The sequence below is a fragment of the Coturnix japonica genome, chromosome 4, assembly GCF_001577835.2.
Source record: "Coturnix japonica isolate 7356 chromosome 4, Coturnix japonica 2.1, whole genome shotgun sequence".
Lineage (NCBI taxonomy): Eukaryota > Metazoa > Chordata > Aves > Galliformes > Phasianidae > Coturnix > Coturnix japonica.
The window spans coordinates 31,398,856-31,426,055 of record NC_029519.1 but is presented as its reverse complement, the minus strand read 5'-3'; the positions used below and the strand labels follow the sequence as shown (position 1 = coordinate 31,426,055).

Sequence of the window (27,200 nt, the reverse complement as noted above, 5' to 3'; positions counted from 1 at the left end):
TTTTTTTTTTTTTTTCTTTTTATATGTACTGTAGGGTCATAATAGCCTAAATTTGAGACCAAAACTTGACCCATTAACAGCCTTCTCACTGCCTAAGCTGTCCCAGGTGACCAAGAACATGCCTGCTTCAACACTGAAAATCTAGGGCTACTGCTCACAACACTAATTTGCTGGTTTAAAAAAAAAAAAAAAAAAAAAAAAAAAAGTACAAACAAATCAGAAGTGACCCTGAGATTACTACAAAACTTGGACTTGCATTCTTTTTTACTACTATTGTTTAACGTGAGAATTCAGCTTACCTAATAAGCAACAACCAAGACCTCACATTTTCCAAAGACTTCACACTCTGATTATGGGATTTACCTTCCCGCAAAATCTAGGCTAACAAAAAGAGACAGAAGGAAACCCCATGTTTCCAAGCCACATTTCTCAGTTCAGGTAAACAGAAATCAAAACAGAGCTGTTTCTCTGGGTCAAGAAGTGACTTAAAATATATCACAATGCATGGCACTGAATTGCTACTACTCATATAAACAACTAATAATTTAGTGATCTAAATATCAAGATAAGAATTTCATCAGTGATCAATTCAGATAAACATTGAGATAACATCTTCAGCATCAACAGACACCTTACACTGAGTCACCAGAACAAGAACTGACTTACTGCCTGCAAAGGTGATGAACTGAGTCCAATTACTCCTCCTCAGGCTAGTCTATAAAGAAAGAAAACCCATTATATTAGCTGCTTCAGTCCTATTTCCCTGAAGAATTCCTCAGCATTAGTCCACACTAACATACAGAGAGCTGCACAAACAAAAATGGTGAGGACTAAAAAGAAATGGAAAGTAAAATTAAACAAAGATGTGTACTCAAAGACAAAAAGAAAATGTGAACTTTTATTGACAAATGACCTGTGCATACACATTACGTCTCCAGGTAGTTACAAATTAAATTCCAACACCATGCTGCTAAGATCAGCTATTTAACCATTTTAGCTGCCTCTTGAAGCAAAAGTACAAGCAGACCGCCAACACTGCAACTATGCCATACTATAACACACTTCAGCTAATTTTCAAAAAACAAAACAACAACAACAAAAAAAAACCTCTTCTGCCACTTATGACAAATCAATATGATATACATAAGATCAAAATCTGTATTTCTGTGAGATTTTTGCACATTCATATGTGCTACAAAATAATACCACAGCCTGCATTTCCAGCTCCCATTTCTCCACGGGGTACCACCAAGTATTGCCAGATAGTTTGCCCACTACAAGATATAAAGGCTGCAATCTGAAACAAATAAGGAAGGGTATGTCCAGTTCAACAGAGAAAACAATACTGATGACTGCAGTATGTAATATCAATAGCCTGTAATGAGATGGAAAACGAGGCAACAGCAGCAACGAGCAAGGTCCTAGGCTACAAAAAGTAAAGATTTGCACAAACACAACAGCCATAAGACACAGAAACAAAGGAAAGAACTTGTTTACCTTCAGAAATCCTCAGGTATGCATGGATCTCCAGACAGAAACCCTTGCCTCCACTACCAGCCCTTAAATGAGGTCTGGGAAGGGGTGGATCCTGGCTCTACCCCTTCTAGTCACTCAAGTGCATTACACCCACCTGGCTTTACCCCTTCTAGTAACTCAAGTGCATTGCACCCACCTGAGCTCTGCAGGGTTGGCCCTGCCTTCCCACTAGGAGCTCAATCACTGGTCCAAGCCATGACAGCATTTCCACTACATAGCCTATGCAAATATTTTCTTGAAATCTCATATTTCAAGGCTTTAAGAAATATTGAAAATGGAACACCTGCAAATCCTCCTAGAGCAGTTGCTGCTCCTTCCTGAGCAAGGAAGAACACCAAACCATAGAAAGATCTATTTCAGTCATATCTATGTTCTCACTTTGCAAAGTATCCAATAGAAAGTCAAAATCTTAACTAAGATGTGCAATGGAAGACAACAAAGAGAAACAGTAATATATTGGATCGATCATTACACAGTGGGACCACTGGAAATGCCTTCCTGTTATCCCCCAACAGTATGGGGCAAGACACATAAAGAAGGTGCACTCCAACTTGGCAAGCTGTAGTGCAAGCAACTGTTTAAACAATCTCAGAGGGCTGCAAAAGCCCAGGGCACACATTATAACCATACCTCACCAAATACGGAGGAGCACAACACTGAAGCTATGCCTATAATTGGGATCTGGACCTGAGGAAAATCTTTAAAAGCCACAGCCCTCATTTTGATGTATGAGTGAAAAAAGTGTTGCCAGTGCTCCTGAAACACTCAGAGGAAACACAGCTTGATGTGGTTGGTTGCAAAACTGGGATGTAAATGGAGATTTGTGTCAGTTCTCCTGCTGACTAAGATCAACACTCTACAATCAAAGTGTATTGAGCAACAGTGAAAGGCATGATTGCAGACACTAGCTTTTGCTGTTACTACTGTTGGCTCATTTGACCACAACTAATCCATCTACTAGTGAAATTAATTAACTAGAGTAGAAGTTATTTCTCTACACAAACTCCTAAGTACATACAGTATTTCAAGCAGATATATATACATATATATATATATATACCTATACATACAGTAATTCAAGCAGATTGACAAATGGAAAAGCTGGTTTTCACTTTCTTCTGACTTAAGCATGGGATGGGATTTATTGCAGGACTGTCATGGTTCGGCTGGTCCTGTGACAGGGGGATAAAGGGACCCACAGATCCAGACCTCATGAAAGAGGTTGGTAAGGAAGGGAAAGGTATGGAGATGGGCCTGGACAAAGGAAAACGGTGATGATGAGCTATGGCTAAAAAATTAGTTTACTAAATATAATAGCAGAATGTGAAATAACACAATCAAATGCAATTGGAATTGAAGCTAAGAAATCAAACAAAATGAGAGTTTCTGAAACCAAAGTCCTTACTCCAATGCTGTAGGCAAAACAGCCAGGGAGCAAAGAGAGCAGTCTTGTGACTCCCAGTCAGTTTTATCTTTCCCTCCAAACTGAAAACGAGAAAATGAAGTCTTCTATGAGTTGTAGAAGTTCACTCTTCACTTCTGAGACCAACAGCCTGGAAATATCAACAAATCTATGGGTCTGCAAAATTAACTCTTTAACTCCCGGAGCACCACATGATATTGTGGTGTGGAATACAGATGAAAAATGATAAAACCATAACAAGGACTTAAAAGGTGCGATCATCTTCTATTTCAGAATTCAAAGCATTTCTGCTTTCCATATTTAGACAGTCTCATTCATTCACTTAAGAAGGAGCAATTTGCCATGCAATCAATTTGCTATTTCCAATTCTGTCACCTCTGAGCTCTGATTTTTATACATTTGCAAAACGTGGAAATGTTAATTGTGTTAAAATCCTTAAGACCACTTATGGGAAGGTACCTTATAAAGTTTAATCATTTCTAGTTTGAGAAATACTAAGAGAATATGGCTACGCTTGCCCTTTTCCAACAGAAACCTCAGTAGGCCTGTAACTACACAGGGGGCACAACTCCGTTGCATACTGTCAGAGGACAAATTTGCTATGAAATATGCAGGGTGGAATTCTGAAGATAAGAGCTGTCAAAAGGGAACAACCATGAAAGAAGGTTGGCATCTCTGACAATACAGGAAATAATGAGGTATAGCAAGACGCTCTCTCACCTTCTAGCTTAGCTGTTTGCACTGTTCCTTCCTTCCCTCAGTCTTCACTGTGTGGCTTTTTCAATCTCAGAAAACAATTAATTAATATTTGTAAAGCACTTCTGGAAAGGTCAAACACTGTGTAAGCACTAAATGTTATTGCTATGTAAAGGAAATGGAAAAGGTTTTAAATTAGTTGAAAGTTATATGCTATTAGTTTTAATATAACATTTGTACTCTTGTAGCAGAGCAGAAATTTGTTCTCCAGTTTTAATCCATCTTACTACAGTCACCATCATAGAAAAAAAAATGCAAAAAGTATAAGAAATGAAAACCAATGTTTAAGATCACCACCATCACAGAAATCTTAACAGAAACAGTCAAATAAAAAACACAAAAATTTTAACCAGTTCTTAGCAAATACCTTTACTGGCCTGCATCGCAGAAATTACACATTCAAAAGAACAGCTTATGTAAATGTTTATATTTCACACTCCATACATACACACAGTGACACACTGTAAGAATATTTGCTCGCTGGTTTGTTTGGTTGTTGGTTTTTTTTTTTTTTTTGGGGGGGGGGGGAAGGGAGGGGGTTGTTTTCAGAAAGAAATAAAGCAAATTGTATTACTGTCAGGCTGTCCATTTAATACTGGTGCTGACATCTTTCCTCTCAAAGCCTATGCTGAATCCCAACCAAAACAGTCTACCCAAAAGAGCTACAGCTGCAGCACTATTATTGGCAAAAGGAGCGTCATTTAAAATCAGCAGTCCTGCTATCGTCTTTAACATGCTATCAAGTGTCTGCCACACTACTCAAACACAAAAATCATCTTTCTTTTCCCAACACCAGAATACTCCATCCAGCACTGACAAACTCAGTGTCATCCTTCTACCCATGTTATCACCCATCACCCAGTTTTCCATGAATCCACTTCTGATGCAGACATATTTAAAGTCCATTGCAGCCTTCTGAACTTTGATGCAACCAGAGCTTGAACACTATCCTGTCCCTCTGGGTGGGCTAGGGTGAGGTTAGCATTTTAATTCTCTGTTCATTAGCCAGGAGTAATGACAATCACTTGAGAGGTTCGAACAAAAAACAAATTTACTTAAATCTCAAAAGATAGGGCTGGCCAAAATTTGTAACAATATAACCTCTACTTCTAGAAACAAAGTCAGATAGAGGCTTAGGACAATATTACCTGCAAATAAAGTCAAACAGAGACTTAGAAGGATACTACCTTTATGTATCAAAAGTGGAGACAGAGAGAGATGTGGAAAGAAGATATCACCACCCTTAGATCCAGCAGTGGTCTCTGCTCATAGGTGGGTCCTTCCAGTGGTGTGCACACATGGGGGAGCTCCTTAAGTTTGTGTCTTCCATAGTCTGGTTTACATATGCTCAGCCCTTTTTCTAAAGCCTTTCAGAAGGAAGTGTGGACAGCAAGGGGGTTACTTCTGCGCTCACCCCCTTCTGCTGAAGACTAACTCTAAAAACTAAATTAACACCGTGTTAAGTATTAGAAGAATAATTACTTAACATCCTTTAGCTAGGGACACCTCAAAGCCAGTAGGCCTTGAGGAAGATCTTAAACAGGATGCTTTGAGGATGCTGTCAACTTTTGGAAGAAAACTCAACGTCCACATACCCTTAGCTGAACCACCTTGATTATAATATCAAAAATCACATCCATATGCCAAAAAGACCCCTGCCCAGGTGAAAAACACTCCCTGAGCAGTAGTAGAAGTACAGAGTCACCAATATTACAATTATATGTAAATAACTAACCAATCACCGCAAGACAGACTGGAAAAGTCACTAACTCTGTAACTTCTGCACATAAATATAGCATGGACGGTTCTGTTTGGGGTGCTTGATTTGTGGGAAACCACTGAGCACCCAGGCTTGCGCAAACCTGAAATAAATTAACTCTGCTGAGTTTATGATCACTGACCTATTGCACACCAGGCATTAAATCCATTTTCCAGACAACACACCTCTCTCACTGTAATTTAGTCCCAGGTGTTAACCCACCTTAGCCAGGCAAGTGCAAAACCCTCAGACTCTCACAGGTGCTCCTGCAGGTGGCTAAGTTCTCCTTATCCTGCTGAGTGAGACATTAATTCAGCTGAGTCTCTTACAGACACAGCATTGCAGTTGTTGATACAAACCGTTCCAGGAATACATTTGCCACAGCTGACTGGCCTGAAGCAAGGGCAGTTCTCAGCATCCCCATTCAAACCCTTCAGTCACCAAAATGCTTACCTAGACTCTCAGTCAGCAACCAGAGCTTCCACTACAGTCTGCTGCTGACACCTAGCAACCCACTAGTTTTAGCTGATGCATAAAGAACAGCCATGGAACACACCCTTTATTTGCAATAGCTAATAATATATCCACAGTTCAGATTCTTCATAGATACTGTACACTTGTGTTTACAAAACTGCTTTCACTGATGTCATATTTCATTCACATAGATTTACACATAACTTAGTATACATACTGTTATTAATAAATAAAGAGTGGGGGGAGCAGGCTTTATGCCTCAAAGTCATTAAAATATTGAATTTCCCACTACGTCATTAGCTGTATATGTCTGCTGAGTATTCAACCATATTTTGAAGAACAAGAAATCGCAAACGTGGAAACCACATGAAAGAAATGGCTTCAATCCAAAAGGAAATAATGTATCATCCAAAACTATATAACCCAGTAGTAGTTTAATTATAGCTTGCCTAATTATACCTTATGATACCATGACTTTGTAGCACAAAAACTAAATCTCATACACACACACAAGATCTATATTAAAAGAACATTATGTCTGCGCTTATGTAATGAATGAAAGCTAGGAGATCATAGCCAGCCAAGAAACATGCTGTATGTCCTCCATACAGTGAAATGCTACCTTGACAATTTTCTGAAGAATCCAAGTGTAGCAATGTGGGTAACAACACACAATATGCCTCAATTGCCTACAAACTTACTCAGTTTGCTTTCCTCTTGAAATACAACTCCTGGCATAAAGATTCCTTCCTACATTAAAGGGAGAGTTATTGTTGCCAATATAGTAAGAAAAAAAGTATAGAGAAGTCCAAAAAATACAGAATATTTTAACATAGAATCACAGTAGAAGTAAATGAGTGAAACCTGATTAAATGAGGGGTTACGCTCACTTTCACTTTCTGTTGGGTTCACATTTAGATAAGGCATTCAGAAATCCCCAAGAAAAGAACTTGTTCCCACATTAATGCTAAGTTTCAAGAAATGTGTTTACTATGTAGTTTCCTGTAACATTCCAAGTCAGCAATGAATCCCCTATAAAAGTATTAAACCCATACACTAACATACTGAAAAGTATAAATGTTTTCCTCTTTAATCTCCAGATGATGATGGATTTTATTAAACAGATGCCACCCATCTTCCATTTAAGTCAGCTGAAAGAACAAATTAGATGCACGGTTCCATAATGAAAACGTGAATTCAGTGAAGCTTTGTCTGACAACAGGCTTGTACAGCAAAGCTTAAGCAGAGCTAAGCTGTGGTCTCTGAGGGCTCCTCCTGGCACAGAGTGCTAATATAGGATAAGGAGTGACTGGAACTGTGTGCAGTCATAGATGTGAAAGGCAAAGGCCAGCAGACAGCAAAGAAAGGCACTGCAGTTGTAGCTGAGGAGGGAGTAAGTAACATCTTTCTGGTTAGCAAAATCCATAAGCACTCCAGTTCTGAAATAGAAATACACCTAATCTTTTTCATTACTGTCATTACTTTCAAGGAAGCAAGACAAAGCATATTCTTATTCAGCAGAACTGCAGCCTTTTAGGAAACCAAGTTATGCCAGCATAGTAAGCTACCATGAAAGCCCTGAAGGCAGGCTAACCACTTCAGACACCTGGAGGGCTGCCTATGGATGGTATAAGGCAAATGGGAAACCTCCATCACACAGAGCAGACACAGAACCTGAGCTTCAGCAAGAAATGCAGACCTAGCAGCTGAACATAGGACAGAATGCAACAAAGGCATCACTTCTGCAGTGGCCTGGGGAGATGACATTCACTGACAGGAAATTAAAGAACTTCTTTTCTGAATCTTTCTTCTTACCCCAAAATCTTTGGGCCATTCTCGTCCTTATGCCATGTCAAAAAGTATTCAAATTCAAATTAAATTCAATATGTAGGCTTACAGAAAATAGTATTCTATAAGAAAATTAACTGCATCCATATTTGTGTTGGTTTTTTGTATTTCTTTTGTTGTTTTTTTCTTGTTGTTGTTTGTTTTTTAAGTCCCATGGAAACTAATTAAAGGCATTAACCTCTCTTCAATTGCCTTCTTAAGTCCGCCCTAGTGTGCAAGACAATGAAGACAGAAAAGACTAAATCATTTTCCTATTCTAAGCAGTAAGAAGTAAACAAAAAAAAAAAAAAAAAAAAAAAAATGAAGACAGTAATCAGTAGCCAACAAGTGCAGTGGTGAGTTCTCTGGTATTAAAAACACTGTAGTGTTATGCAGAAGACATCTGGGCTGAGTGTTCTTTGAAAGCAACTCTTTTTTTAAATCCATTCAAGCCAGAGTTTTTCAGCTCAGTAATGCTCTGTGCAGAGACATGTTGTAGTCTCACTCCCAGAATACAATGAGGATTACCTACCCAGTAAGTCACTGTTTTTCAAACGCAGTTGAAACATGACCTAAATTTCTGCTTCCCATTCATATGGCACACTGCTTATTAAAATGAACTCATTTTACAATGCAACTCAGATTATCTTTGAAACTGAACTCGTCTTCTCATGTATATAATAATAAACTTTTTGTTCATCTAGAATGTGAGATTTTAAGAATTGATTTAAGAAAGTGATGCTAGCTAATATCATTGCCACAGTACTTCCAATGCAGCTATCCTCTAAGGGATAAAACTCTGACATGCACACACACACTACATAAGAGAAAAAAGTGCGATCAGATTCAAAACACAATTGCTTCAGAGAAAGGATTTTTTTTCTTCCTACAGAGTTCAGATGCTAAAATATCATTACCTATGAGAAATCGAATGTTAATCTGAAGTCACACTATAAATTTGAAATTAACTCAGCTGCCAAGAAATCACTGCCATCATTTGATATACAGAAAACAAGTTCTCCTTGTTTGCCACGTGGGACAGTGGATTATCAAGGTTCAAAAAACAAAAAGAAGATCAGCAGGATTCCCTTAGCTCACAGAATAAGATTGTCAGCTAGAGTAATTTGCATTATCTTGGGCACTGCGTACATAACTAGCTCTCACAGAGACTTCCAATTTCTTATTTTCCAGAATTCTACACACTTCAAACTCCAGGAAACTTTGCCAATTAAGAACTTTGATCTCATCATTCTGAAAATGCAGCCAGCTTACAATTTGCAAATGAGCAATATGTTACATCTAGGAAGAAAATTGGACATTTACCTCCCCGAAAAATTGCCCTTTCAGTCTCCGAACATTTTCATGCCAGAAATTCTACACACTTGGTAACATTGTATGGAATTCTCTTCCCCAAACTTATTCCCTTGAAAACATACGGACTTTTAAGCTTCTCCACACGCTTGAGCACAAAGCTCCAAGTTTGCCTACCCACTGTACTCACATTTTGAAGTATTTTGTTCCAAATACATTGAATACAGCTACATCAATGAAAGTTCAACAACTTAGATAACATATTTAAAAACACAAACCTCCTTACTGTTATCGTATTTGACAATTTTTAGACCACAACTAACCTAGAGAACACATACATTAACAAGGTAAAAATCCTCTAAACCAAGCAGCTTAAAAGTTGATAACTGCATGTCCTGAGAGAACCCACTCCGTTCACTAAGTTGTGAGAACAATTCAGATTAAATAATGTTAATGTAAATAAACCCATACACTTATTTTAAAAGATTTCTAGCATTAAATTTAATTTCTTTTCCAAGAGTATCTGAAATGGCATTTTAAAAAACGTACTTAATGTACTGAAAACATTTCTAGTACTTAAATAATTTTTTCATTTGTATTAAAAAATGCAAGGATTGATTCTCAGATATTGCACCTGTAGGTTACGATCATGATCTCCATCACTTGACCAGTCTGTGCTTTCCAGGAAAAAGTGCTGAAACCACAGTAACAGCCTGAATTACTTACAGATTTAGAGTGAGATTAACCCAGCTTTACAGTAACAGAAGTATTTTCTCATAGGATCAGGAAGGTCATGACTAGCTTTAATGACAATTTCTTTATTACACTCAGGACAGTGACAAAACGCAATTTAGATAAATGAGGTACTTCAGCAGGGCAAAAACAGTGTTGTGAATTCCATACCTCAAAATACAACAGCCTGTTTCTCCACAGCAATCACAAGAAATCATATTCCTTTCAACTACAGCACTCATATACACCATTAAGTAGGCCAGGAGTTGCCAGAAAGCCCTTGTCTTGATGAACGCATATGCCAGCCCTCCCCTCCTGCAGTTTCACATCCAACAAGATCTCTGCAGCACACAGGAACAGTGAAATGTCAGATGAGGATGAAGGATGAACACAATGTCCAGAAAGTCAGCTGAAGGATACGGTCATTTGTGAGACACTGATTTGGAGAAACACACAAGGCAAACAGGGTAAAAACCCCAAGGACAGCCAGAGTGGAAAGCACAGTTTCACAAGGTGTACTTTCATATGCAGTGTAGAAAGAAGGTCCCAAATCCAAAGCTGCTACACTGAGCAACTGACGAGAAGGCTGAATATATACATACGTATGCACACACACGTACATATTTCAGTGAAACAACATGCACTGCTCCACTAGAACATACAGAACGCAAGGTAAAAATAGCATTGAAGGTTACAATACACTAGGGGGCCTTTCAAGCTGCTCGCAATACATCCTTGCAGCAAACGAAGGGTGAGCACCAGGACAGATGGTAGAAACTTTTAAAGCCTACTGGTGGCTTTTTTTTTTTTCCCTTTCATAATCAGATGTAGCTATAGAGATTAGCACAACATAACAAACAGTGAGGATTACAGTGAAATTCATCTCTGTTTGTATTTATTCCAAGACAAATAAGCAAATATGAAATACGTTGTTTCACCTCTAGCCAGAATGATTCCAATTTCCATTGAATCTGTCTTCTCCAGTAAACAGCACACAGCCTCACAGAAAAATCGTAAGGGTGCTAAAATAAATGTTTGGAGAACACACCTCCATGGGTACCCAACTGATTTTGAAAGCTAGATTCATGGCAAAACACTGCATCCCTTTCAAAAATCTTCCCAGATTAATAGGACTATGATCTAGCACACATGCTAGGGAAAACGCACCAGTTCAACTTTAATACATTAATCAACTAATGGCAACAATCTAACAGAAGAAAGAGTCACGTCAGACTAGCTTTTTGAAATAATGGAAAATAATGGAATATAGGAGGGCTGCTCCAAAAGTAATGCTTCCTATTTTATTAGGATACCCATAACATCAGTGGTGGATGTTGATTGTATGGCAATAGTGGCTGAATCTTCCCACCAATATTTGGTTACATTTTGTTGTTGTGTGACAGATGGCACTGAAGAAGCAGTCTGACAAAATGGCACCTGATGTTGAACTGCAGATGAAGCAAAGGTGTGTCATTTGATTCCTTCATGCAGAAAACATGGCATCCATTACCATTCGCCAATGCTTGATGAATATTTATGGAGATCTAACAGTGAATGGGAGCACAGTGAGATGGTGGATAGTTTGTTTCAGCAGTGGCAACAGTAAAATGAAAGACAAGCCACATTCTAGATGGCCACACAGACTTTTATGAGCGCGGCATGCAGACTCTCATGCATTTTTCATAGTAACAAATAACTAACAGTGGTAACTATATTGAAAAATAGTGCCCTGTAGATGAGAATTCGATCAAATAGTGTATTGTTCTCTTTATATCTGTTGTAGTTCCAGGGAAATAAACAGGAGGCATGACTTCTGGAGCGACCTGCTTATATTGCTCCTATATGTATGGCCAATAACTGGTGTCTTTCCTTTAATACCATGAATGGATGTAAAATATGATTCTGCACTTACTCTGCTTCAAGTGAAGATTGTAGGACAGGGAATAAAGGGAATTACATTTTGCGCATAATAGCTTTTGACTTGGGAATCCAAAAAAAAAAAAAAGAAAAAAACATCTAAGCAGTGCATTCTGCTTAATTTATTTTGATATATGAAGATTAGCTCTAGGGAAATAAAAATAAGGCATTCAAGGATTCCTTCCACCACCTCTGTAATTGTTTCTTTTGTCATAGATTCATTAAATCCCTCTGGTAAATCTCTAAGTATTATAGATTTATGGCATTCAAGATAACAAAAAAGCCCTTGAAATGCAGCTTTCCTACATTATTATTATTCATAATTGATAAATTACAAAAGGTCTAATACACACATACAGCAACCTGAGTACTACCAACACTGACTTGTGCTTCAGTAACACAAACAGATGCAAAACTATCAGTTCCAAAGCAAGAATCTCAGCTTAAAAAGGATGCTTCACCTTGGAGTCAACCATGTTGTCCCTAGCATACCACTATATCTCAGCTGAAATTTTCTTCACAACAAAATAGGTGCATTTTCTTCACACAAGCTCAGCAAGTGGTTTCACTGGAACACAGTAATACAAACCTGTCTAGCAGAGCAAACCAAGCTCATTTTATGCTCTTGAATAAACACTACAGAGCAGTCTGTCCAACCTGTTTTTCAAAATAAATAACAACATGAGTAAGTTTCTGCTTTTGCTACTGTGCCAAGCACTTATATCTTATTTTTCACAGTTCAGGACAAACATCTCTTGTACATTCATTCTCTGCATTGCTCTTTAGCATCAACTGTGATCAGCTACAGATAAGAAACATAACATGATTTCTGAATGTTAGTATTGAAGTCAAGTACTGAAACTTATGCAACTTATGCTTCCACATGTTATGTTTCCCTTGACACAAAGACTCCTTTGCTTTATTTTTAAGCTTATTTTCTACTATAGCAACAAATCACTAAAAAACATAGGTAGGATTGCACACCCTGGTGCATTCAGATTTTATCTTCACTATTAATTGCTAAGTGTTGTGCTATTGCACAGAAAAACACATGCCTCTATCTGAAGCTTCTCTACTTCCTACACTTCCTTAAGCTAGAAGAATCAAAGAGATGCTGACCGGTAATGTAGCATAGTTTACTACAGTTTCCCATCTTCAGCTGGTACCTGTAACAGGCAATTTTCATTCAGATTCTTACACAGCATGACAGCAGCATTTGTTTGAACTTTCCTCATCCTTTTCCAACACACAATGCATAGAAGTCAAGCCTGGCCTTTTTTTCCTCTGCTGACAGATTCACTGCACGTCAATGTAAACAGACTAACAAGAATACAGCACCCATTGCCTTTCAGTCAAAAGCTGAGTTGAACAAAAACTCCATACCTGCAACATGCTTCCTAGAAGACTTCAGTTAGTTAAATATTAAAAACAAAACCAAGCCTTAAGGTAAAGCAAGCAAATCTAGGATATGGGCCTGAACAAATCAACTCTCATCAAGCAGGCGTCAGTCCAACACCCTGAATGAGTGCTCCACCACCAACTTTTGGAAAACGTCATAGAGAAATAACCTAGGGGCAAGGAGGAAGACCATAAAAAAATAAATTAAAAAAGATTAAGAGAGCCGCTCAGGCTTTTTTTCTCACATATCATTATGAATATCAGATCTAACAAGGCTTAGTTTCCAATAGATTTGCATATTGTGGTTAGTTCATTTCAATGTAAGAAGCTTCCAGCAGCCAGGACATGTACAAGAATCCTCTTATAGGTCAACACTTTGATATTGAACCAAGAGTGAGCTTATCAGGCAGTTTTTCTCTCAACCAGAGATCTCACAACAGCCTCTTCCTCCCCTCAAATTTCATAACTATTACTAAAAGTTTAAGGTTTGAGACTTCTCTCATGCTTCTTTTACCAAATCTTTGCAAGCTTCATTTTCTACTTCTGGGGCAGAGAACCAGTTTCAAGAGGAATGGAGGAAAACCAACAGTATACCACTGCTAAAAGCACCACAGTTCATAAGCTAACACATTGTCAGCCTGCTCCATCTCTCACTCAGCATCAGCAGTTACTGCCCAGTGTAATAAATACAAGGCCAAACAGGAGATATGGGCAATAGTGCATATGGCTCCACCAAAGGAAGCAGTACTGTAACAGTAGCTGAGGATCTGGTCCCACAAGCATGCATTTGCAAACAGCTCTTAATTCCTTTATTGTTTATTACCGTTAAAACATCTACATACATTTCATACATGGTAAATTATAAAGAAATAACAGTTTCTGCAAAGCAGTAGTAAAAACCCCACACAAGTAACAGATGAGTTCAAGAATCTGGTATTTTGGTTAGTTAGGGGTTTTTTTTGTTTGTTTTGTTTTTGTGATGATGTTATTTTGTTTAGTGAGCCATCATTTTCACTGTCCTTTCAAGCCCACTTCAAATTCTCAAAATGGTTCTTTAGCTCTCATGCCTCTCTCAAGCTGTTCTGTGTCATGTCACATCTTGTTTTATTTAAACTACACAAACTCTTTAGGACAAGGACTTAGTCTATATTTAGAAAATGCTGCATCAAGATATAGTGCTGTATAAGTGTTTTACAATTTCTCCCATGTTGAGCTTCAGCATTTTGAAAGCTACATGTATTGACCCAGCCAAACTGCAGGAGAAGAAAACAAATCATAAACCTGAATACAGAAATGCTTCTTTGGAACATACTTTTTTTCCCTGTCTATTTTCAAAGCATGTAGAATCACAGTAAAACAACTACATTGTAGGATCTTAATCAAATGAAAGTGTGTAAAAGTGGGTACTCTGAAGTTCTCATAACATTTTCCAGTAGTAAGTACTTGCTTACCTTCTTCAATGAATAGTATCTCCCTGAGGCCACTTTTAACTAAGGCTGTAATGTGAGCAGTGCTAATACACTGCTTTCAGAAGCATACTACACATAACGCATTAAACTCCCTCGAAACAGAGTGAGTAGTATTGTTTTGGTTTTGGTTATCTTCTCCACTCCTCAGTTATTAGAGAACTGGGAGTGGATTTTAAAAGCTGAATGTGTTTTTGGATTTTACTACACTGGAGAAAGTAAATAAAAGAAATCCATCCTTCTGAACTACTGCACAATACTTACTATTTGACAACTAGAAGAGAGCCTAGCTTTCAACTGAAAGCAACACAGCTTGCCTTCTACCTTCCACAAATACTTATATTATATGCAAGTACACATTTGTGTGTGGTATTTACCCAGAAAATTGATCCCTATGGTGTCTAGAATATAACAGGGATCCCTCCAAGCAAAGCAATGGATGCGTTAGCTATAAACTTTATTCCAGCTCTATTAATGCCCTAGTCTTCATTGTCTGTAAACACTACTAATTTGAAACTGCTGTAGGCATAAATTATATGTGTCTCTTGACAAAAAAGTTTCAGATTCATTATCAAGGTATCAGGCCTTAGCTGAGTCCCATTGGGCAACTGCTTTCATGCCCTTAGCTCAACAAACTCTAATCAAAACAAGTTCAGACTAACTTCTCCATATGTTAATACACATATGCGTAGCAGAGTTGCAGATCTAACAGTCTAGAACAGCCTTGTTGCTTCTGGTTCCAATTTCTGAGTGCTAGAAGTTTAATCTAAAACAAAACCTACCTTTAGACAGAACTCCCAACTTGTATATTACAGTCTTAATGACAGTCATGAGTCAGTACTCATTTAAAATTCACAGAGGCTGTGGCAAAGGCAGTCAGCCACCAGAAATCCATTTGACCAAGATCAGGATACTAATATGAGGGCTTAAGAAAGGATACAGATTACTTTGCAGCTAATGTGACTAATCCCTGAACTTCTTTGGGCACCCTTTTTGTGGAAAGGTAGAACAAAGACATAGAGTCAGGAAAACAAAACAGTTGATTTTACTTTAGTTCCCCACCAACTTTCCTCTGCCTTTTTTATTTCTCCCATCTCAGCAGATGTCCAAGAGTTTACCAGCTATGAAACAGATTAGCAGATAAAAAGAGGTCATTTGTGGTGTCAGCCCCTAACAGTTGACGAACTTACTCATCTGTGTTCCTTTTATTTCCTCCTCATGAACTCCATATGCAAGTTTTCCACAACTCTGAACTTGATTTTGAGATACAGCTTTTCCAAACCTCATATGCTTCCCACAACTTTCCTGTGTTTGTCCTCTGAACATTTAAAATCCAGGCGAGCATTTTGACATTGTTGGTATTTTTAAACTCTGCTCCAGCTGAACTTTGTCAAAAGTATAAATATCGTTTCCCACTTGGCATTACACCCTTATATAATTGCCATTAGTACAAGCTGGGTGCCTCTAGGTACAGATCACTTTATATTCAGACACAACAAACTTCATTCATGTCAATTGCATTCGCAGTGTCTTAGACATTCTAAAATTCCTTTTCCAATTACTCAGGCCTTTCAACACATCAATAAAGCTATCACAGTATTTCTTCTGTTATTGGCACTGAGAATTCAAGAATGAGATTTAAAAAATAAAAATTAAAATTAAAAAAAAAAAACAAGACAAAGTCATATGTTTAGCAAATTCAAATTCATATTCAAATTGCATACAAAGCAAACTACAGTTAAAGTACAATATTATTTAAGGTTATAATCAAAATCTCATTAAAATTGGTTGCAGTTTAACCATTGCCTTGCAGAGACAACTTTTCCAAAGGAGCTTATGGCTGATACATAACAATTGGGTTGAGAACCGTAACAAATCAGGATGCTTCAGTCTTTTAACCACAGTACAGTCACTGCACTATCTATACTTATAAGACACTGGATAATTCACACAAAACAAAACCGCATTACATTATTTTGCAGAGCCTGCCATCACCTTTGGAAATTGCATTCCCTAGGCCACATTTGCTTTCACAATAGAAAATAGCAAAACCAAATGAAAATAGAAAGTATCTATCCACTTTAGGTTCTTAGCAGCTCGTTAATCTCTATCAGAAGTAATGTACACAGAGCAATTAGTATGCCTTCCCACAGTGTCCCTGAAAGACACTCACAGAATCACATAACGACTTGGGTTGGAAGGGACCTCAGAGATTATCTGATTCCAATCCCTTGCCATGGGCAGGGTTGCCAACCACTAGATCAGACTGCCCAGGAACCCATCAAGCCTGGCCCTAAATGCCTCCAAGGATGGGGCATCCACAGCCACTCCAGATGATCTGTGCCAGTGCCTCATCACACACTGAGTGAAGAATGCCTTCCCAAGATCTAATCTAAACTTCCCTTCATTCAGTTGAAATCTATTTCCCCTTGTCCTATCACTGTCTACCCGCATAAAAAAAATTGGTCCCCTCCTGCTTGTAAGCTCTTTTCAAGTATTGAAAGATTTCAATAAGGTCTCTCCAGAGTCTTCTCTTCCCTAAGACCTTCAATCTTTCTCCACATGAGAAGTGCTCCAGCCCACTGATCATCCTTGTGGCCTTCCTCTGGGCCTGCTCCAAAAGCTCCGCATCCTTTCTGTACTGGAGGCCCTGGGCCTGGACCACTGTACTCCACATGCAGCCTCACAAGGGTGCAGCAGAGGGGGACGATCACCTCCCTCCCCCTGCTTGCCACCCTCTTTTGATGCAGCCCAGGATAGTGCTGGCCTTCCAGGCTGCAAGCACATACTGCTGGCCAGTGCCCAGCTTCTTATCCCCCAGGATCTCCAAGTCCTTCACAATAAGGCAGGTGTGCTTTCACACACTATGTGTTGTTGTGCATTTTGTTTTTGGGTTTGTTTTTTATTTTTAAGTGTGTTACATGATATCAGCCCGTAAATGCCATTTCCTATAAAATGCTGTGTGTCTCAAAAAATACGTCTTTTAAATATCAAGAAACATTACAAAATTAACATACACTGATATTTATCCAAAAGCATCTGTGACTAGTTTGTAATTTTAAGCACAACAGACACCATGAATTTGTCTGAGGGTGTAATTTGCTCCCAGGGTATTTTGGGATGTCTGTAAATCTGGAAGAACCTGCATCAACAGTTTGCTCTAAATAAGTATGTAGAAAATCTCACCATTTTCTGTACTGGCATTTTCTACCAGTCAATTCCCTTCAGCAATATGAAGAGAAAAATTATTAATATATTAATGGAAGAACTTGCTTACTGAAGCAGTATATTAATACTTCTGAAAACTGCAAATTAAATTAACTTGTTATCACTTACATAGCTACAGTATATACATTTAATTCCTATTTAATTTTTTCTTGTACAGACTCAGGTAATAAGTACACTGGCAATTAATAAAGAAAATGAAAGATAATCTTAGTTTTGGCAGGGTGGTTATTCTATTATTCACATCACAACATATCCAGCAGTAGTATATGTTAGAATGGCTTGGGTTGGAAGGTACCTTAAGATTATCTCCCTCCAGCCCCCCACTGATGTATCAGTATTTTCTCTCAAAACTATTTGAAAGGATCACATCAAGATGGCACATCATAAAGGAGGAGCAGAAAAACAACCAGAAGAGTGAAAGAAGCCACACCAGAAAGAACACTAAAAATGCATGGGAACCAATATATGCTCTGACGCAATGATCTGTACTATAAAAATATAGAGGCCAAGAACACTTTAAGCTTTCCAACAGTCTGTCACAACTGGTTAATCTTACTGGAAGACAACAGTGACCCTCAGAAGCATTACTGAGAGCCAACTCTCAAATTCCTGATATGCTAGAACATTATAAAAAATTAAGTGGCATATTCTTAAATAATTTAAGAGTGTCATTACATTCTAGGAGTGATTGAACTACTTTCTCTCACACTTAGAAACAAAACAAAATGTTGGAAAAGCTTTTACTCCTAGACAGAAGAAGTAATCTGCTGGTGAAGAAACTTCAAGGAAAAAATGTTGCACAATGTATACTAAAGTCCTGCTACCACACCAGCAGGCAGTTTCCACATGTACTCCAAATCATCAAAAAACAACCAAACTATACTGGTACAGTAAGACAGTAAGATAAAAGTAAAACGCTACCAATACAGAAATACCATCGTTCCAATCTTTTAATACCTTCCAATTGTACATTCAGGGTCTTTCTTTAAATCAGTCATTTTTGTAAAGAATTATGAAGCGTGTACAAGAGACTACAATGCACATTCTTGCCTTTTTTTGTGTGTTGGTTATGTGTGCTTTCTTCCCCTCACAATTACCGCCAGCCCATGGTTCCCTTTCCCTTATAATACCCTTCTATAAACTATCCTTGTGTATCCTTCGCATAAAATAACTATCCTACATAGGATAGATCATATTTCAGACAGAAACAGTCACCTCTGCAGGAAACACTAACATTTGGTTGCTACACAATGGAAAACCATGCTACATTTTTCTGTCACAGAGCTGTAGTTCACATCACCTAAGTGGTAACACTCCACCGTGCAGGAGAAGACAAAAAGCAGTAAATAACAATAATCAGACAGTTAAGTGGAGAACAGCTGCATAGGCTTTCAATACAACTGCATGTAAAATAGGTGGCTGCTCCTCCTCAAAGTTACAGGCTCCTGCTGAAGCATAAGGATATGCATGAAATGTTACAGGTACAAACCATGCCATGCATTTTAAGTGCTTACAGGAGCTGTATTTTACATAGCATCTCACACAGCCAACAAATGCACCAGCTAAAGCCTAACACTCAAGTGCACATATTCATTTAACAAGGTAATGCTGTCTACTATCATTGCAGAAAATGGCCCAAAAAATGTGATAATGAGAGAGCAACCCAGCGAAGCTGCAAAACCATTTTTTCAGGAAGCATGTAGCAGCAAGTAGACCCTGGTCTGTTTCCCTTTTTTTTTTTTTTTTCCTTCCTCCCCTCCAGTTTCAGCAAAACTACTTGCACTGTGGAAGACCCGAGGCACTGAATCCTCTAACAAGCATTAACTTCTGCAAGATAGAGAATACAGCTCAGCTCCTGCCCCTAACAAGCTGGTGGTTATTCTAAAAATAAAGTATGCACTGCCTATTAATTTGACTTGAAGAGTCCATGAATTTTCTTTTCCATGAATACTTGCACTGATAGAAAAATACCATTTCATCCAGTGCTTCACCTATTTTAATCTACCATTAATTAAAACCATGCAGAAATGCCAAGTTCTGAGAACACACCATTTTTTATGATTTCCAAAATCTATCATTAAGCTTATTTTCACAACTTGTTTTTCTCTGTGCAATTAACAACCCCACATGAAAACCATACACATACTGCATGCAGTATTGACCTTTCCATCCACTCCAAACAGGCTAATTCAACAAAGCCACAGTGTCTTCCATGAGCCTTCTTGGAGCCTGATAGACAACTTTCCATGAATCTTCATGGAAGAGCAGGAATTTGGCCAGATGAAGAAGACATCTCTTTTGTAATTTAGAAAACAATTCATCTAGCAACCCAAACCACTCCCAAATGTAAAGTTGCTCGTTGTCCAGCCACCTACTACAAATATTATTCGAAGCATTAGGTTTGAATCGGGAGAAATGTTAACTGTACGTGTGTAGTTTACGCAGCACAACTGTGCTTTCATGCAACCACACACTGAGACACACAGATACAAGATCTCACCTTTGCAGCACTTTAAGTGACTCACAGACTTAAGTACCAAACATTTTCTCTCCACATGACCCACACATGGTATGCACCTACCTATTGTCTCAGGTCATCTTGTATGACTCTACATCCATCCCTCCGCTCAGGCCTGCACCAAGCTCTCCCAAAGGTAGTAGGTGATGTGCACAAGCTATTCCAAAAAGTCCCACAAGGTGCACAGCCAAGGACTGCATTCTGTGGACTGACAGACCACTCAACTAAATCCTCCAAATAAGCAACCGGAGAAATTGCTGCAAGAATTCAGCATCTAACAGAAAATGGATCTGCTGCCATTAGTAAGAAAACTAAGCTCAGATCTTGTCTGCAACCTTTCCCAGTGGGGCTTGGTAAAATATCTCTATTTCTATCTACTTCTTTCTAAGAATGAAAAACAAACAAATAAATAAATGGCACAACCACAAGACAACCACCAAGAATGTCCTGGCAGTCTTTTAAGAAAACAAATGACAGCTGAACTACAAGGCAAACACAGCATAAATTAAAGCTTGTCCTATTGCTTTCTGTTTCCAAGTACTGAAGTACCAAGGTCCAGGCAGTCTTAACAAGAGCAGAGGATCTGTTTGCCTGCTATGTTCCCCAGCAGGTCTATACACTCATGTAAATACAAAGCAACTGAAAAGCTGGAAATGCATGTTAAGATGACAGGCCAAAACACTGCAGAGACCATAGCACTCCTGATTTCAGTGAGTAAATGAACTCCAAGTCGCAGAAAATATCCCTTGTTGACACAACACACCTTGACATAGCCTGGACAGCCACATTACCTTCCCCTGAGTTGTTCTCTGCTTAAGATACCAGAGAAGACCAACAACCTTAGACTGAAAAGTCAACCTCATGTCCCCAAGAGGGCTTTCTAAGACTAATCCTCTGAGTAATTTCAGGACTGAGTCAGCCTTTTGCATTCCATCTCTAAGACAGCATTCTTGAAATAGGCATTTTTTTTTCCTACTATTTCTGCAATAATACAGTTCTACAGTAGTCTCAGAAACTGAAGGTAAAACAAGCCCCAAGAGACAATCACCAATGCAAAAAAGGGTTTTGCATTATTATTACTTCTAGCTAGGCAAATACAAATCCTGTTGTCCTTTATATTAACTGCATTTGTACTACAGACTCATAGATCGAGAAGCTATACAAGAGCTCTCCTAAATGATTAAGAGCAATGTCTTACTATCTCAGCTTTTCCAGTTCATTAATATTTCACTTTTATATATTCATCAGCTGCTTTTACAACATGTTCCCTTCTCTCCTTCTTAAGTGTGAGCACAGAAAAGTGTTTGAAGTAACTCGTAGACCTCGCCTCACATCCCCACCTCCATGCCCCCAGAGAGTTTAACACTTCAAGTGCAATACATACCAGAGAGAAAAAACACATCTGGCACAGAAAAGGATAAAAAGAGATGTTGAGCCTCCCTTCTAGTTGCATTCAGCTATAAAGGTGTGCAATCAGAAAATAAAGCACGCTACAGTCTCTACACTGAGACGTTTACTGTCATCAGTCTCCAAGGCAAGAGGGAGACGCACAGTTCTGAGGGTTCTCTTCTCCGTGGAAAAACAGACCTGCCTTGCTCTTCAGAAGGAAGACTTGCCGCAACTTTCTTTGCCTTACAGAAACGTGAAAGGTCACCTCCTTCAGCCAGGAGAAAACGCGTAGAAATCAGCCAGAGAAAGCTCGGGATTTCCACAAACCCGGTCTATAATAGGCAGCACCACCACCATCTGCTCCACCTTCTGAGCGTGCCATGTGCTTTTGGAAAACACTGGCAGCGCCTTCGGCTCCTGCCCCCAGCCCAGCCCCGCGCCAATGCCGCACACGTTTCAGAACGCACTTCTCTTCCTGCCATCTCCACGGGTTCATCTTACATCCCTTCGTAAATAACAATAAACGAACAGCAAAACGCAACGCCCGAAACGAACGAGAGGAAAAAGGACCCGCCGTCCCCACTGACCCGCAGTCACGCCGCCGGCCCCTCCCGGGGACACCTGCGGGCACCGAGCCCTGCCCGCCCCGTCACAAAGCGGTTCGCACCGCTGCCTCCCCCCGCTCCGCCGCCCTCGCTAATCCCCAGCGCACCCGGGGCTCGGCGCGGGGGGCTGCGGCAGCGCCGATCCTCCCTCCGGCCGGGAGCCGCCCCGGCAGCGGGGAAAGACGGCGGACCCGGCACGGCTCGGCACGGCGGAGCGGTTGGGCCGCCCCGGGGCGACATCCTCCGCATCACCTCCGCACCTGGCACCGCGGAGCACCCACGCCCACCCGCCTCCCGAGCCTCGCACGGCTCCCCACGGCACCCCGCGGCCTGCGGTACCGCCCGGGGCAGGGCCGGGGACGCGCTATACCTGGCCGGGCTCCTCCGGCAGCCGGCGGGGACCGGAGACCCCGCTGCGGCGCCGCGGCCGCCGCCACCTCCCCGCCTGCGCGTCGCGGTTCACCGGGCGGCTTCCTGCGTCTCCTCTCGGCGCGGGATGAATAATCCGGCCGGGGTCAGGCAGTCACGCTGCGGCTGCGGGCTGTGTGTGCGGAGCGGCGGCGTGTGGGCAGAGAGCGAGCGGGCGGGGGCGGGCCGGGGCGGTGCTTCCGCGTGTGTGTCGGCGCGGGGCGGTGCGCGGGCGCTGGGTGGCGGCTGTCCCCGCGCGTGGCGTGGGCGTGTGGTCGCCGCGTCCCTGCGTGCCCCCCGCAGCTTGAAGCACGGAGGGGAATGCGCCTCGAGGGGAAAGCACGAGCCCTTCAGGCTCAGTTCGGCCCTGCCCCGGTGTACTGACGCTCACCATCTGCTCGAGGGTTTGATTTTATTTTCTGCCGCACGGCAATCTGATTTCACTTCCTCATCCTCTCCTGTGATGCATGTGTTGGGATTATTTCTCAGTGCAGCTTGCCTATCACCACCTAGGAGCATCACGGTGCTTGATTAATGGAACGAGGAAAGAGCAATGAGAAAGTAGCAGCCATATGACAGGGAAGGTCTCATCTGCATCAACACAGCAATCGTGCACCTGGAAAACTGGAGTCGAGGCAGCAGTTACGCAGCATTTCGTGCCCCTGTTCCATTCAGAAAGAAGTGGTAAAACAGAGGAACTGTTATTGATAGGTTAAGAGGTAATGGCCTCAAGTTGGGCCAGGAGAGGTTCAGGCTGGGTATTAGGAAAAGCTTCTTCTCAGAAAGAGTGGTTGGGCACTGGAATGGGCTGCCCAGGGGGATGGAGTTGTACAGAAAGCATGAAAATGTGGCCCTGAGGGACACAGCTGAGTGGACATGGTGGTGTTGAGTTGATGGTTGGGCTAGGCAGTCTTAAAGGCCTTTCCCAACCTTAATGATTTTATTATTTTAATCTTTAAGAAATATAATTGAGTTTTCATAATATGTTTGTCTTGATAGTTTATACAGCATCATCAGAAGCAACCATTCATTTTTATATGTAAGTGACAATCAGTCAAACATATTTACTACTCTGTTCTGTGATATGCAACAACAAAACCTAGAGGTGTTTCCATTTATTCCTGGGCCAGATAATAAACCTAAAGCAGATCAAGTGTTCTGTGCTCACAGGGGAACAGCAGGGGTATGCTGCACACTGTGATGCTACATGAACAGAAACAGGTTTTTTCATAACCCATCACCCCCATTTAAAAATGTCAAAAATCTCATGAGACACAACTTCACGAGTAGGTGATCATCATTCACAATTCTGATAGTCATAATTTGGGAATTTCAAACAAGACTGCATTGTAGCTGAATAGTGTTACTGAGTGTTCACAATCCAGCCAAGCATGCAGGCAGCTCTATGCACGAGTCGTCTCAGTGAATTCTAAGACTTGCTATAATTGAAATGAAATACCTGCTTAGCCATTTTATGAAGCTTAGACAGCCTTGAAGCCAAAGGCAGAGAAATCTGGGTTTTGCTGAATCAGGGTTCTCCCAAGAGCCTTGCATGATTTCTCAACTCCATCTCTTATCCTTCATTTTCCTTGCATTCAGCAGGAGATACTCACAGCCTCCTAATAGTTAACCCCATCTCTCCAACACGTTTGTATTACCTCTACTGCCTGCTGCTGCCCCAAAAGGTGAACCACGTGATTAAGCAGCACTTCCAGACACATTTGCAACTGATGCTCCCAGTGCAGCTAGGAAGTCTTTGGTCAGCCCAGTGACTCAGGCAGGACTGCCAGCAGGTAGAGACTGCACAACATAATGCCAGTTTTTTAAGAAAAAAAATTTAAAATGTAATAAGTTTAATTATTAAGCAGTACCTGTTTTGTAGTGGGTTTGCTAATGGAGACCTCAGCAGATAGATATGGGAGCTATGAGAGAAGGAAGGTTTGTGGCCACTACACCCTGGGCCTTCCCAAGCACACATAACACCGATTCTCTTCTCCCACCTGTGCCCTACTGTCCTGGCTCCTGTGACTTTTTCAGAAAGCCTCTCTGTACAACAGATATTTCACCAAACGAATCATCCTGTTTTGTAACGCAACGAAGCCTCATAATGTAATTCCAGATTTGGAGATTAGCAGATTCAACAGGAAGAATACATTCTTGCTGAGAAATAAATGTCCTTAAAGTCACTACAGTGACATACCTGATTCCCTTGCACTGTCTGTCATCTATTTCCTCTCTGTTTGAGTTCATTCCTTGTTTCCTGCCTAATGGTTTCACATGATCCCCTGTCAGAGATTCTCTGCTTGAGTTAGAGTGGCTCTGCTTGAGTGACCCTAACTGCACAGTCTGGGGCTGTCCACAGCTATAGAAATACTTGGGGGGTAAAACAGATTCATCTCTGTTTTGTAGGAGCTTTTAATAAGTCCTAAAATAACTGGTCCTGTGAGAACTGGGCATACCTAGCTGTGATTCAGAGCCAGGGGCTGGCAGAGTGACCTAACCTCAGCACTGGGCACCTCAAGAGGAGACACATGCCTACATGGACTTCACTGAGGTTTTGCTGTTCGGGCCTGATTGGCACTGGACGGAGATTCTGCTGCTTCACACTAACCACGAAGCACTATAGTCCAGTCCCAGCTTACCACCACGGGATAAAGCAAAGGAGGCCTCCTGTACCAAACTGCTTCCACTCCCCTTTCAAGAATCATCCATTCAGTGAAGCAGTGACACACTGATCAATATGTATCGGTTTCACATTGCATTGTGATCATATCCACTTGCACCCTTGAAGCAAGGATTAATTGAGTGACCTTCCACTTGCTGTATGGTGCCACATATGTGACATACTGCAAAAATAGTCACTGACACTGGTCAGTTTGTGTTTCATCAGAAGTGATGAATTTCATCATGCTGACATTAAAATCTCAAAGGAGGTCAAAGTCCACTTCTGTTAATCACAAAATAATAGTAATTTGAAGCAGTTTTTAATTAACATACATAGCATTTTATCCTGCTTTTAAATTGGCTGTAAATTGATTTATAGTTGCTGTCATTGGGCTCCCTCAGTGTCAACGGCACAAATGACACCACTTTTTTGTTTTGCAAGATAACCACCATTGCTACAAGGGTCAGAAAGAGCAATGACAATAGAAGCATAGAATTTCAATTCACTCAGCAAGAGAAATTCTCATTACAGTCTCAAAATTTAGCTTATTAAATTGAATGAAGAACTTGTTTTTATTACTTCACCAGCGAGATATTTGACAAGGAACAGAATAGAGTAGGATAGAAGAGAACAGAATAGACTAGGACTTGTTGGAAGGGAACTACAAAGATCATCAATTCCAACTGACTGACTAGTTAAAGTATTACTCAAAACATATGATTAAGGACAACATCCACATGTCTCTTAAATAAAGACAGTCATGAGGCCAAATAATCTTGATGAAAATATCCTCACTCCTAAGAGGGGTATTCTCACAGTATGATCAGTTTGCACTGGCAGAAGATCTGCCCCTGCAGTAGATGAACCAGCTCCTGGTTTTCTGTTGTTTTCCTTGAATCTCTGCATGGGTACAGAAATCTGAAGGATTCCAAAGGACTTGGGCGCTATATTTTTCTGAAGAGCAGCTTAATGAAAGCATCCAATTCATACTGTGTGTTTGCATTGCTTTTTATGTAGACAACAAAAGCCTGTATATAGTCGGTTTGACTTTTCATTGTGATCTCTTTGAGGATCCTAATGTTAGAGCGTGTTCGTTCTCCGGGCTACCAGTGTTTATTTCTTTGTAATTTGTCTGTTCAGATTTGTGTTCTTTGCATTTAAATTGTGGAAATATTTTGGTTTGTCTAGGGACTTTTAAGGTTCATTTTTATAACATTTACATGCTAGGGAAAATTGAAGTTGACAAGCATTCTTTTCAGTGTTGTTATTTACCCATTGTACAAAATGGGAATAGGAAGGAAACCTGCTGGAAGGGAAAACTGCATTTCTCTTTGAAACAGATTGATTGTTAACACTGAAAACATAGTCTGAGGGTAGTATTCTGTACGAGGAAATAAAGGATTATAATAAAGTATTGCATGCCTCATTTTATCGTATCTGCAACTCTAATGCATCATCACAGCAGGAGCTTTCCACAGTACCACTGAACCTGGGGGTCTGAGCAAATTCTGCAGTTAAGACTCATTAATTAGTTTTCCCTTAGGCCTAGGCAGCGCCTAAAGTTGTTCAGTTAGGATGGAATTATGAAAGTTTTCCTCATCTGTTTAGTGAGCAGCAACTTCTACACTTTGCAGGCATAAAACCGCACGCAAAGCACGTGAAAGAGAGACATCGTCTGAGACAGTGCAGAAGAATGCAGGATGTCCAGTCATATCTATTAATACATAGAAACATACAAGGTACAGTCACTTTACTGCTCAAAGCTGTAAAAGGAACCCCTCTTTGCCT

At 40.3% G+C, this 27,200-nt stretch overlaps 1 protein-coding gene across 1 annotated transcript in view; it reads right to left on the bottom strand.

Annotated features, from left to right (window-relative positions):
• CCSER1 (coiled-coil serine rich protein 1) overlaps positions 1–22,922 on the bottom strand; it is a 581,898-nt gene extending 558,976 nt beyond the window's left edge. Inside the window, exon 1 of the mRNA XM_015861337.2 lies at positions 22,710–22,922. The gene's annotated coding sequence lies outside the window, so the exon portion shown is untranslated. The remainder of the gene's footprint in view (positions 1–22,709) is intronic.
• Between the last annotated feature and the right edge of the window lie 4,278 nt (positions 22,923–27,200).